Source organism: Miscanthus floridulus, chromosome 7 (genome assembly GCF_019320115.1).
Source record: "Miscanthus floridulus cultivar M001 chromosome 7, ASM1932011v1, whole genome shotgun sequence".
NCBI classification, from domain to species: Eukaryota; Viridiplantae; Streptophyta; class Magnoliopsida; order Poales; family Poaceae; genus Miscanthus; species Miscanthus floridulus.
The window spans coordinates 66,472,834-66,482,858 of NC_089586.1; the positions used below are offsets into that span (position 1 = coordinate 66,472,834).

The 10,025-nt window shown below is 44.0% G+C and overlaps 1 pseudogene; it reads right to left on the reverse strand.

Annotated features, from left to right (window-relative positions):
* Nucleotides 1-5,941: 5,941 nt before the first annotated feature.
* LOC136465597 (uncharacterized) lies at nucleotides 5,942-7,944 on the reverse strand (annotated as a pseudogene).
* Nucleotides 7,945-10,025: the final 2,081 nt, after the last annotated feature.

Here is a 10,025-nt window from a genome sequence, read left to right on the forward strand (position 1 = left end):
ATAACATTTGAGATCATGGAGCTATTATTATTATTTTTTATTTTTATATAATATACTTTTAATATACTTAGACCTTCATGTGACCATATTTTTTATTTATTTTACTTGGACCTTCATGTGCCCAACTCTTTTGTTACTCCATGTCTCTCTTCACAAAAAGGCAAAAAGGGGTATTTATGAAGGAGATAGTTCAAATCTTTGAAGTGTCACTAGTTCATAAGGTCACAAAATTTATCCAAACTCAACATGACAACAGGTTGCATAAGAAGAGGTTCATGTTTAAGCATTTGTTTTAGAGATGAAAATGTAAAGACAAATCATGATCATTCAATTTTAACATCTCAAACTCTATTCTTCCTATGTTGGATTAAGTTAAGACTAGATTATAAGAACATATGCACAATCATTTTGGGCACACTTCTACTACTCAAGGTGGCAAGAGCTTAAAAGAGTTGGCTATGATTATGAACAGAAAGAAGACATGATTGAAAAGCTAAGCTTGACCATTGTGTTAGGAAAACTAAACAAGTTAATCATATCAAATATTCATGCTTATCAGGTCAAAGAGAATGATTTAAACATTAACCACATACCTTAGAGATGTTACCTTTGTTGTTTTGAAGCATGACGGCTCATGATGATGACTTTGAATGGACCATCACATTTGCTTCCAAGCATTCTATGCCCGATTAGCTTCACTCTTGAATTGCACTTTTGTACCTTGTTCTTCACTTGAATTCCTTCTTCTTGATGTCACTCCTGATGCTTGCTCAAAAGTCAAGATTCATGATTTTGATATCTTCAACAAAGACTAGTGCAAGGTGATACTATAAACTCGACCGATGTGTGAGTTCATTGGCTGGTGCAACAATTAAGCTCAATCTTCATTGGGTTCGCTCTATTTTATTTGAAAGGAAAAGCATAATTTAAAAGGTAAACTATTTTTATTTATTACTACTGCTACTACTACTACTTATGATAATAAGATGATAGAAACTAAACATACTTTATTGAATTGAAAATAGAAAGCTAACAGGTTATCTCCCGGCAGTACTTTGTTTTAAGTCATAAGCTCGACCTTTGCAGTTTCAGCTGCAAGAACTTGTGCCAAGGCAATTACGAGCTTTGGAATACTTGTGATAGACAAAAGCATCCACAACCATCCTCTTGAGGATTTGATAAAAGAGAAGCATAGGATGGTTGCAACTCTCGTAGGTGTAGTTGGTAGAAGGAAAGATTGACTCTTGAGATTTCTCACTAAAGCGTGGATCTTGTGGCTCTTCTAGAATGTAGCTTTGATGTTCATCCACATGATCCTCCTTTTTGGACTCCAAATTTGATCTTTCAAGAATGTCCATAGACCAAACATATTCGTCGATCATCTCTTGTCTATGGCATTCTACGAGTGGACTCCCATCCTTGTCCTCCATTAGGATTGGGATTTTCACCTCAGATGATTTGTGCTCCCATTTGGTGTCAACCGAAAGGGGTGAAGTGCCTCCTTGGTTTGAATTATCAACAAAGAAACAAGGATGGACATTGGGGAGATCAAAGTCTGAGGTGGAAAATGACATTGATTCGAGGGGCTCCTGGGCAACCAAATCTTGAGATGAATAGGGAAGATGATGATTTGGGGTCAAGGATGCCAAAGATCTCTATTAGATTGGATGATTGAAGATGTACCTAGGAATGGTTTAGGAATATGGTAGGCAACTAAAGATTTAGATGGAATTGATAAGGATTTGGCTGTCGAAACATCTTCTTGTGTGGGGATTGGATTGTCCTTTTCTTCAAGGGAGTCATGATGGCCATTGGTGTAGGGAAAGTTTTCAAGGATTGTTTCAAGGATAGCTCTCCCTCACTAATAGGAAGATGTAAGAAGGCTCCTCCTGAAGCGATGTCAAGGAATTGTGTAGATTTCTCACTAAGATCGAAATAGAAGTGCTGCAAAAGTATAGGTTTAGGTATAGCAAGATCAGGGCCAGATGAATAAAGATCCATCAAACGGGCCCATGCAGCACCTAGGGATTCTTTCTCCCTTTGCTTGAAGCTTAGGACCTCTCTTCAAAGATGAACCACTCGGGCGATGGGAAAGAACGTTAAGCAAAACTTGGCTTGAAGAACTTCCCACTCTCCTTGTGCACTCTCTATGGTTCGAGTATACCACAGTTTGGCTAATCCCATCAAAGAGAACAAAAATAGCTTCCACTTAAGGGTTTCGTGTGACATGCCCAAAATGTGAAGGCATGAACACACTTGCTCGAACTCTCACAGATGAGCATATGGGTTGTCATCTTTTTCCCTAGAAAAAGATTGTTTCTAAACTTTAGTTATGAAACAAGGGTGAAGTTCATAACTATTGGTGATGATAGGTTTTGATGATGGAGGTGGCTCCAAACTAGCACCCTTTGGAGCAGCGAATTGAATGATAGGAATGCAATCCATGGGATGAAACATCAAGGATAAAAGATACTTGGATGACTCAGTTCTAAACTAGAACAGCTACCGCTCTCCGACAATGGTGCCAGAAAGCTTGTTGACACTAGATATGGCAAACAGATAAATCCGCAAGCACACAGATGTCAATGTAGCTTTCACCCGAGAGTATTCCAGGGTATCAAATTTCCACGAGGAATGCGAAGTGATCTAGTGTAAGAACTAAGTTGTCCAAGGATGGCACAAGGGTAAAGATAATGGGTAGAAAGGATATATGTGGTTTCTATGAACTAATGCAAGACTAAGGAAACCTATATCACGGTTGTTTACTTCGGGGCATAGTCCGCCTAGCAACCAGGAGGGATAACTAGACAAGGTCTGCCACGAGCCCTAAGATTTAATAACTAGACCTATCATGGTGGAATACAGAGGATGGACATGGCTATCACCACGTGCCACCTACCACAATCTATCCGGAGGCCTAGCCATAAACACAGGCAAGCTATAGCCTAAGCACCACGCTTAATCTATAGGCTCACTACTCTAATCCTGTATATGATGAAATGAGACTAGAGCACTCTAACCAAGTGGTGAAACCAGTAAACACAATAATATAAATAATACTTAAGTAATGCAAAAGAGCAGAGTTACCATAGAAGATGCCAGACTTCACTCAAAGAAGAGCTTCATCCAGCGAAGCACAAGTGGAGAGGATGCCGACAACCCCGGCCCTTCTCCAAGCTTCTCCTAACTCTCTCCCTATCTTCTACTTCTAAGTAGTAGAGCTACAGAGCTTTCCTAGCTACTACTCTCACTTGGAGTGATGGAATGAAATGGTGCCCCTCTCCATTGAGCACCACTGCGCCTTTTATAGTGTCTAGAGGCAGTGGGGGTACTTATAGGCAGCGTAGGAAGTTAGTGGAGCAAACTTGGGTGTCGGCCGGTGTACGATTCCACCGCTTTCGATCGTAGGGCCTTGGTTGGCTCCCAAAGGCAGTTGTGAAGGCAGCACGTGCGAAGATTTGGCTGGTAAGGCAGATCCAAGGTCGGTTGGAGGGATCCAAGTCCATGACAGTGGACCTATGGATCCAAGACCACTCCATTGTGACCATCGGTGCAGACCGACTTAAGATCAATGATGGAGAAGGCTTGGAGGACCTTTCCCATGGATTGGTGACGTGGAAGGGGCAAGTGGGGCACTGGGCGACGCCTATGTGGCACCGGTCGGCATGGCATGTGGGCCCCTTGGCCCCCTGCCACGTCCACTTGCCTCCTATGTGTGTATTTGTCATCATTTTGGCCAAAATTCATGCATACAAATATATTTACGTGTATAAGTGGAACTAGGTGAATTATAAAGTAAATTCTACACATGTGATGATGATTTTCCTAACTTTATTTTGCTTTTGGGTGTAACGTTAATGCTCAAAATAGGTGTTAGTGTCCGTCAACACCGCACTGCCTGTTCGTCGTGCAAGCCCATCAGCATTCATCATGGTTCTAGCTAATGAAGCGGAAGCATTCCGAGTTGCGAGCGACAACAATGAACCCCTAGAAATGGCAGTTTTCCTATGCACTGCCGGCGTTGGACCAGGCATGCTCTCTCCTCTGACACCATCTTGCCCTCCCGGGTCGACGTGGAACTCCAAGGCGTGCCGGCTCATGCATGGGAGGTCTCCATGGCTGAGAGCCTGCTTAGGGCATGTACAACCCACAGACGGGGGGTCGTCTGCAACACCCTCGAATCTAGCAAACAGACAGCTAAAAAGACAGGTCGTACAATGGAGAGCATGTTGCACTGTCTGCAAGCTGTTTAATGCTTTGCATGTAGCTAGATCAACCGTGAACACTATTTTGTATACCATTGTGTTGCTATTTGATAGAAATGGATCAAAAATAAATTAGATGAACATGAATACAATATTTATTTTAAAATCATCAATATAAATTAATATAAGTCATATATATATTTTTTTTAAATGGAACACTATGTGAGCCTGCACACTAGTTTCAGAAATCAACATTATAGCTCCATACATCAACTTAGCTCCATACATCATGAGAGGAAACAAAATCATATGCCAACTCAGCTAATTTAAAAGAAAAAAAATGATATCATGCAACAGGCTGATATGATCTCAGTCCTTGTCCAATTTCACAAAAGTAGCTCGCAACACTAATAGAGCTTGGTAAAAATTAGTAACAACAACAGCATACTCAGATTTTCAGGTAGAAGCGTTGGTCAACTATGAGGTTCATTCACAACAACAAAAAAATTTAGAAAGCATGTATAACAATTTCATGTAGCAGCTTCATGAAAGGACAAAGGCAGTCCTAACTTGCTATTCAAGAGTTTCAGTAACTTGATGAGATCACAGAATTGATTCAATCACCTACTCTGACCAAGCATTTCATTTCTTCACCGAGTCAGCAAGCATCAGTTTCCATCGAGTAGCCAAAGCACAACAAAGCCAACATTTCTTTAAGCTAGTAGCAGCAAAAACGTAGAGTTGAGCTGAAAAGCGTTGACATGTTCACATTCAGATAGCACATTCACATTTAGATAGCACATTCACATTCAGATAGATAGCATATTGACATTGAAATGGCATGTTCACATTCAGATAGATAGCACATTCATAGCCACTTTTCTAGATGACATGTTCACATTCAGATAGCACATTCAAATGACATGTTCACATTCACATTCACAGTCACTAGTAGATACATAGCACATTCACATTCAGGTAAATAGTAGATAGCACTCAGATGACAGCATCAGGCATTCAGATAGCAGTTCTAGTCTCTAGCCTGTTAAAATTTAGATCAAAAGGTGAAAACAGATCATTATATATTTCCAGCAAAGAACAAAAAAGCCTAATAAAGAGGAGATAGTTCTATTACTACAAAAAAGGAAGACGGGATCTACAACATGGGCACAGTAGATGCTAAGTTGCCTTTACACTTAAATTCTGAGGTGCCTGAGAAAGTTGATGAAGTAGAGCGTACAGAAGTCGATGGCACTATGAGACTAACTGGGAGAGATTCTGATAAAAAGCTTGGAGATGTCCCTGAAGTCTCCCAAGCCGAGCCTGCAAAACTGGAAGATTCTAAGGATTTGATGAAAGAGGATACAGACAAATCTGAAAATGTTCCTGGATTAGAATGTACAGGATTGGAGGAAACTCGTGGAGATTTGATGAAAGAGGGTACAAATAACAAGTCTGAGAATGTTCCCGAATTAGAAAATACAGGATTGGGAGGAACTCGTGGGCCAATAGAGGATACTGATGGTAGACTCAAGGAAATTCATGATGTCAATGCAGAACTGGAAAAGCACAATGTGCATGAGAGCGATATTGATAGATCTGAGGACATCATGCAAATAGATCCACTAACACAGGATGAAGCTAGGTGGCTAGTGAAGGAAGAAACTGAAGATAATACTACAAAAGTTCAAGAAGTAAAGTATGAACAAGGTGTACAGGTTGCTCAAGTTACCTGTTCAGTCACTTTTAGGAAAAAGGGCCTTCCTAAGACACTTCATGGCAGCAACTCGCTCCGCCTTTTCCACATCGGACATTAAACTTGTATCTTGTAAGATGAGGCTATTATAAGTCTCCATCATCTTTGATTCTTTCTCAAGCATCTTTCCCTTTGAGGTCTCTTGTGCAGTAAAGTGGGCAAGTTTTGTGGTCTCAAGCTTCTCAGATTATAGCTTCTGCTGCAGTTCCAATATCTTCATACGGTTTGCATTTGTTTCCTCCTGGAATTTGCCTAATTTATCTAGATCAATAGCAGATTCCTTTGAGTTACCATCATCTTCACTGCTGAAGCCTTTTGACTTGCCTTTTGCAGCTAGAGCTGCCTTTTTAGCTGCCTTCTGACCCATTGGTCGATTTGGCATCTCTTCCAAACTTTCATCATTTTCCTGATCCCTTTCTTCTTCAAGGTGAAATGATTTCCTTTTACGTGCATTCCTCAGCTCTTTATTGTATGTTTTCCACTTTGACACTTCTCGACAAATTTTCCAAACCTCAATCCCAACAAAGGGTCCTAGTTTTGCATCTTTGTTGTCCTCCACATAGAACTTGTGGGCTGCATCAATCCACATTTGATCAGAATATCCACTTATAAATACTCTGCGAGCCTTTACATAAGCACATTCAAAGATCCTCTTCCTCTGTCCATAGAATCCTCTTCTCAGTCCTAACATTGTCATTGTCAAGTAATATTTCTACTTCAGGCTGTGAACTTGCATCATTGTTGGTGGACAGTGGTCTATTCAAAGGGCTGTTGTGGATAGGTGCACCAACCAAATGAAAGTTGTGTGGCTAATTTCTGAAGTAGCTCATGAAACCACCAGATGGACGTGGATCTTTGTCCCTGCAGGAAACAAACAATAACCACTATGGCTTTGAGTTGTAGAATATAGCAGAATCATCTACTGGATCTTAAACAATGATTGTAAATTGAAAAAATCACAAACCAGGAGAAGAGGGATTACCATGATACAGGAGAAGAGGGATCACTGCCAGCCGCATTAAACCAGGCTTGAGACGGTGAATGAGGGAACAGAAATCCATCTATGCTGGGGAAGCCACCAACGCTGGATCCATCAATGGAGGATGGCGCCGTCGCCACACCCTTGCTGACACCACCGGTGGTTGGGCGGGTCCCTGTTGCTGCTGAGCTGCCGCCACGTCCGAGAGAGCGGACCGTCAGCGCCGAGCCGCCATCACGACCGAGAGAGAGAGCTGTCGGCGCCGAGAAGCCGTCTGCACAAAGAAGCTCTTTCAGTCTAACACATTCAGTTGGGTATAATATAGAATTCAGAAAATCATGCAACAATCATGTAAGAGCTGATTCATTAGATGGACGTGGGTCTTCATCGGCATCAGCTAGAAAAGAGCAAGCTAGTTGGTGAAAATTGTGTGGTTGATTACCAAAATACTATAACTCCCCAAACCTTGAAACTAATAATACAAGAGTGTTTTCTAGCCATGCATGAATAACCATCAAGACTAAGTATGCTACAAGGCATAGTTAGTTTCATTACCAATGCATATATGAAGTCCAAATTACCCAAACATTACATTCGGGCTATTGATTTTGTAAATGTAGAGATTCAAATAAATGAGACCACCACACAACAAATATTCAGATAACTCAGATAACTGAAACACTCACTCCATCACACTGTAAATGAAACAAAATGAACACTGGGCAGCTATATAAAACTCTGAAATCTGAAATCTGAACTATGAGCTGACACTAAAATTATTTGTGGAACTCTGAAAATATGAACTCTGGAATCTGAACTGTAAAATGACGAATTGAACTTATCAAGAACAGTAGGAATCAGAGTTTACTTCTACCACCCAGAGCAAAAATTCAAGAACAGTAGGAAACAGAAGGAGGGAACGAGAATCCATTGGTGAACGCCGAAGAGTTGGGGAAGCCACCTCCGTTGGATCCGTCGTCAATGGAGACTGGCGCCGTCGTCATGCCCTTGTCGATGCCAATGGAGGTTGGGCGGGTCGTTGCTGCTGTGGAGCCGCCACCACGTCCACCACGACCGAGAGAGCGGGCCACCAGCACCGGACCGCCACCACACCCAAGGGAGAGAGCCCCCCAGTGCCGAGCCACCACCACGACCTAGGGTTTGGGATGGGGCCGCCGCTGCCGCATCCAACGCCGAAGCTATGGATCCCTTCTTCTTCCTAGCTCCGACCGGTGTAGACATCTCTGCAGCACCCAAATCGAAGGCGAGGAGGGCGAGGTGGAGATGGATGAGAGGGACTGGGGAAAGTGATGAACTGGAGCACCTGTGAGGGAGATATGGCGGGCAGAGATGATTTGGCGCGGAAACTTGCCGCGCGCCCAAATCGTCGCTGCTCCCGCGCGCACCGAAGGCTGTTGCCCACGCGAGATCCGGGCGCGCCGTCGCCTCTAGACGACGAGGCCGTACAACGGAGCCTCGGACGTCTCTTCCGTCTGGGAGCACGGGACAAGCCCGTCGCCTCGCGAGGCGACGGGGCGCTCGTCTCTCCGCTACATTGGCGGGGTTTCTGCAAAATCGTCATCAAAGAGACGGGAAAAAGACGTCTGTTGTACGTGCCCTTAATAATCCCTTTGCCTGGGTCGAACGGATTCATGAGAACACAAGAAACAGAGAAGATTATTCAGTTTTTCGTCTCAAGGCCTAGTGTTTGAACCCGGAGGTTATCCCACCAGCTCGTGACCTTGTAATTGTGGAGCCTCCAACCATGATCGTGGAATCTCCTTCGGTGAAACGAGCGGTCTCCTATATGGTGCGAATCTCAGTATCCATCAATGCCTCTCAATGAAGCGCCTCCTCCCTTGGTGATGGCAGTAGTGACAATCCAAGAAAGCATCATCGTCCTCGTCGGTCTGTCTCCGAGCCAGGGATGGGCGGCAATCACGGTGCTGATGTCGGCCATAGTGCTCTGGTGAGGCCGCCGGTATGGGATAGGACGGAGCTGTCGGGCTCTGGTGGTACCGTTCGAGCAGTCGGCTCCCCTCCAGTTCCAGAACCCCAAGCGGTGGCAATCGATGCAGCTGAATGCAACGAGGTAGGCATGGAGACAATCCACACGACAGCCAACATCGATGAGGTGGTCATTGAAGAGCTCTGCACGATGATCGCATCGCTTACTATTGATGAGGGAGACGTTGTGGCTCCTGCTCCGCAACCCGAGGGGTTTTCAACATGCTTGCAGGAAATTGTGCTGTTTCATGAAGATAATACGCAGTCAACAATTGCTGAGCCTTACGGTCCAGCTGTAACTGAGGCTCCCATTCTAGAGATAATGGTCCCAGTGCCCGGTCGTGATATCCCATCCCCATCAGAGGAGTTAGCAACCGAGGAAAATTTCTCAGTTATTTCTCCCACCTTGGTACGCTTTGAGGTGCCTATTGTCAGTAGGGTGGAAACTCTACTTCACACAGTATCATCATCAGCGGGTCAAGCAGCGCCTCCCCCTACGGTTGAGGCTGCAGCCGACCCTATGGCCAGAGATCACACTACCGAGCAGTGTATGACACCCCCATATAACCATACCTCAGAGCAAGTCGATGAACATTATATTGAAGATCCTATTTCTTTTACCTAGAGACTAGCAGAAGAAGTGCTACCCACGGAACTGAAGTCTCATGATGAGGCGCTTGTCCAACAATTAGGTGAAGCAGGAATTCTCGCCTACTCAAGGTGTCCAAGAAACAAGCATACCGAGACAGTTGTAGAGTTGGGGCCTACGGAGGATTTAATCCACTGGATCTCCAGGCCTTTGCCAACTCTCTCCACCCTACCTGTTCCAAAGCCTCATCGCCAACCCACTTTTTCAACTCTCCCTCCAAGGCGAAGTCGGCAGATAGCCAAGCTACCGCCAGAAATCTGTTAGCCACAGAATTACCGGTTCAGGTGAGTCGACCACTCACCAGTCTTGCCGACCACGGCTGAGCACGACAGGCGCTGTCTGACCATACTCTATGGCTAGAGGTAGAAGAAGAGAGGGAGAACAGAGCATACACACATAGGCAGCGACACCAGCGTTGGCCGGAGCCCT